Consider the following 5,000-nt stretch of genomic DNA (forward strand, 5'->3'; position numbering starts at 1 on the left):
ATTGTTGTAATCAAACACAAGTTGGTTTGCTTAAGTAAGTATCTGCTCTGACTTCCTTCTTTGATCTTGAACAGGTCTAGAAAATGAAATGTTGCGATTTGAAGGGATAACCCAAGTAAATTTTGCAAGTTCAGTAAAGTTTTTGTCTTTTCGCAAACAAACCGATATATAACATGTCTCGTCATTACATACTCCCCCACAGTTTAGGGACTAAATTCAAAACCATTAAAATTGTAAGGACCTGATACAAATACACATAGCTAAATATATATATGTAATACTTGAACATTAATACATTGTACAAGTCATAGGAACTTATGGCTTCATGGATTTAATAAACACAGACTATATCTTAACAATTAGCATTATGTAGATATATTGACTCATAAAAACAAATTAATCAGAGCCATGTACAAAGGAATCGTATGTGATGATGTCACAAAGACAATAAAAAAAAAAAAATCCTAAAGTTTACAACCTTTAGCAAATTGAGTTTTTCGGACAATTTGCCCTTTTCATCACAACCTGCATTGTACTTCAAGAACAGCGCCTTTTCATTTTAATAGACTCTATATTACCCAACCTATTCTCGTCTTGGCAGCAACTGGGCAATAGTCTTCTCCTGATATAATTTCTAATGGCCTATATGCTTCTTGATTATTGTTTCCAATTAATAGATCTGCTTTCCATCAAATTGCGGAATCTCTACGTCTCTTAAATATTGCTATTTTTTAAAAATCTTCCTTTGATGGCATAAACCCCTTTGAAAATGTTTATATTATCCTGAGAATGAACATTTGATAAATAATTTCCTATCAAGGTACTAACTTTTAAATCCTTCAGTGCCGTTGAACTTACCTTCTTTTTCCAGTAAGAGTCTCTAGGTTGTATGTGACCCCTCTTCCTTTACATTCTAGCTCATTCATTAGTTTCTCTGAACAAATATTTGTATTTGAATCTGGATCTAAAAATGCTAGTGTCTGTGTGGTTTTGTGACTAATCTTTTTTTTTTTTTTTACTGGTATGATGGCTAATGTGGCCATTAAAAAAATATATATTTCTCTAATTCAGCCTTTAGATTCTTAATTTCATCCTGTAATGATGTATTCTGCTATCTTTATCACACATTCCCTCCATATGCATTATTGTGGTATGTTGTTTATTGCACTTAAGAGAATGTTCCCTTTTGAAACACTGAGAGCTATTATGACCAGCTCTTATGCATGAGAAGCACAATTTGTTTTCCCTTATTAATTCAACTTCCTTTTATATATTCAAGGTCTTTAAATTTCCTGCAATTCAGTAGCCTATGATTTCCCTTACACTGATGACATTTATATTCGTAGTTTTTGTCACTACTTTTCTTAATTTCCCTTTTTTTGAACTTGTATAGCAAATGCCTTGTCTTGGGGTTATCAGTTTTATCTTCGACTAGTTTATCTCTACCATAGACGGGATGTTTGGTTTTCTTGGCTTGACTTTTAACAAAATCTGCCTAGTCTGAAAATACTATGGGCTTAGACACATCACCCTTCTCGCAGATAATTGTTCGCCACCTTTCCAGCATGTTGCATGGTGATTTCATGACATGTTTTCTCATGTTATCTTGGTTTTCTGGCGTTTTTAACTGAAGTCATACTTAATATATCATATTTACATCTTGTGTGAAACGCGAAAAATTTGTCAAGAGCATTTACATCATTTCCCAGTATTACTGGCCAATCTAGAGTCTTCTTGATATATGTCTGGGTTACAGCATTATTATTCCCATAACAATCCTCAAGTTTTTTTCAAGGCTGCCTTATACCCTTGTTCTGTATCCATGCCCATAAGTTCTTGTGTTCTTTCTTTTGCTTCCCCTGAGGTAAACTGCTCTAATTAGTTTAGACTTTCATTTAGTACCTGTCTCAAAAATCTATTGAATTCAAGAGAGTTACCATCAAATGGCTTAATATCCATATTGGGCTTTCGTAATTCATTAACGAATGAGTCCATTTTTGCTATGAAATTGAATCTGGCGTGTTTGAAGGGTCTCCATAATTACAGGAATCTACATCATGTCCTTGATATTTGTCTTCATTATGTGGCGTTCTCTTGTTATGTAAGTCATATTGCCTGGAATCGCAAAGATTACTGAACCTTTCAACTTCGATCATAACTTACACTACTTTTGGAATCTAATTCTTCTTCAATTTCCTCTGCTATCTTAAACCTAGCATGAGCTACATCCTTTCCATTTTTAATTAACTGCATCTCTTTCTCATACTCTAGTGATTCCTTTTCCTGTTTCAGTGCACGCTCCCTTTCTATAAAGGTCTTATTTATTTCTAATGCTCTTTCCTTAGCTTCGAGCTCTGTTCTTTTTCATTTGCTTGGATTACACTTTCTGCAACACTACTTTTACTAATTCTAGACCGTTTATCACTTCTAACATTATAAACCTGGCTTTGACATTCTTCTGCTTGGGTTTGTAACACCTCTCAAACTTTACCTTATATTCATGGACATGCAATTCTATATCTTCCATATCATTTAAGCAAATCTGGTGTTCCTGAAGAATCTGCTGTTTTCTTTAACGGTATAAAACTGATCTACATATGACAAAAATACATGGTGTTCTGGTCTGATTTCTTCATCAGGTGCACCTATTTTTTTTTTTCAATCACTTTAACTTTCTCTTTGAGTTTCTTAGCTAATTTCTTAAATTCCTCTTCATACCTTTGCAAATACGAAATGAAGGCTTCCCTGGTTTAGCGGGGGTACTCTTCGTCTCACGGCAGATATCACTTTCGCATCTCTCGAAAACCAGGTGCTCTTTGCTTGCTCCCATCCCCCCCCCCTTCATCTCCGAGGTCGGCCATTCCTGCTGTCTCTTGGCGGCCATTTTGTGGGACTTCTTAACTGCTCATCTTAGTTATTCCCAAGATGCATAGGTCAGCTGCAAATGAAGCGCGCTTCAAGGGCAAGTTGCACCGTTTTCGTAACGCTGCACCACAATTTTCGTAATGTTATAGCACAATTTTTCGTAGTGTTACAGCATAATTTTCGTAATGCTATAACATCATTCCGCAAGGTCTCTAAAGTTATTGTTTTTTTTCGTAAATAAACCGATATATAACATATGTTTGGTCATTATAATATTTTATATATATATATGATATATATATATATAAATAATATATATATATAATATATATATATATATATGCATATATATGTACGTATATATACATATACTCAAATAAACACACACACACACGCACGCACACACACACACACACACACACACACACACACACACATATATATATATATAATATATTATATATATGATATATATAAATGTGTGTGTGTGTGTGTCTTTATATATATATATATATATATATATATATATATATATATATATATATATATATATACATATATATATATATATATATATATATATATATATATGTATATATATATATATATATATATATATGTGTGTGTGTGTGTGTGGTGTGTGTGTGTGTGTATGTATGTATGTACACACACACACACGCAATATATACACAAATACACACACACACACACACAAAATGTAACAATAAAGTTTAAAGGAAACTAAGCCAAAGTATATTAGAAACACTATTTTGCAATTTTAACGATGTATTGAATTCCCTAGTTATGTAAGCTCGCCAGAATTCACGGGTGAAGAAGAGCAAGACAGAACTGATGACACAAAGGGATAGCAAAGAGTACATAATAGACAAAAAAAAAGGGAAAAAAATAAATGAATGAAGAAACAGAATAAATGGATATATATATATTTAATATATATATATATATATATATATATATATATATATATATATATATATATATTGATTCAAAAAAGGACAAAGAAAGAAGAGATAGGCTAAGTCCCTGGAGAACACCATCAGAAATGGAGAAAGAGATAAATGTTGCACCGATTGCAACAACAGATTTAAGTGTCCAGTAAGTAGGCTGGTATTTAGTTAAGCCGAAAGCAGACTCTGTTAAAGACTTTACAGATAGCAGTATCAAAGATGTAAGATTTCGCGTTGGTCTCTTGGAAAGAAGGTCATCGATAGATCTGTCCTTTAAAAGCAATATAGGTGGACCAGAAGAAGGCTATTAGGACAGAGATGTTTAGACAATCAACATGTAGAAGAATTTGAAAAAAAAAAGAAAAATGTAGACGAAGTTTTAAAAAAATATGATGAAGTTAAAAAATATATGTCGATATTTTCTTTTTTTTCTTCTTAATAAAGGCAAGAAAAACACTAATTATTAGTCAGAGGGACTAGCATAGTCACTATTTCCACTACAAGCAAAAATATTTAGGGTCGGTTAATAAGAAAGAGGCGAAGTAAATAAAAACTTGATAAGATTTTTTGGCCTCTTAAGAGTATCGTAACCTTCAAAGTTTATGAACTATAATTGGGGATCTAGATGTGCTAAACAAAAGGAGAACAAAGTCAGGCGTTAGGGAAGCAGATGTGCTATACAGAATGGAAGCAAATGTAGACATTAAGGATGCACAATATGGATGTAAACAAAGCAAACACTTATGATATAGATATATAATATTGAGTAAGAATTGGTTTGAGCATTAGGTTAAATTAGCTTAGCACAAAAAAAAACAGAGAGAGATTTGCAGAAGCAGAACAAAATGGTTATCAGGCTGTTTAAAAGAAGGGAAGTCAGACGTGCAGATGATATCTGATTTTTTTTTTTTTTTTTTTTCTTTTTATGTGATTCCAAAGCATTTGTTAGACCAATGTTGGCCACGTTGACCTAATTGTCTAGTACTTTTTTACAGAAAGTGGAGATTAATCTTTTAATAAGAAATAAGAACAAAGGATAACAAAAGTCATCTATTAACAACAGCATCACTGAATTCCTTATTTTCAAAATCTCAGTTATCATTATCATCAAAGTTACATTTCTACTGTAATATTTATTATTATAATTATCATGATTGTTATCATATT

Source organism: Penaeus monodon, chromosome 26 (assembly GCF_015228065.2).
Source record: "Penaeus monodon isolate SGIC_2016 chromosome 26, NSTDA_Pmon_1, whole genome shotgun sequence".
NCBI lineage: Eukaryota > Metazoa > Arthropoda > Malacostraca > Decapoda > Penaeidae > Penaeus > Penaeus monodon.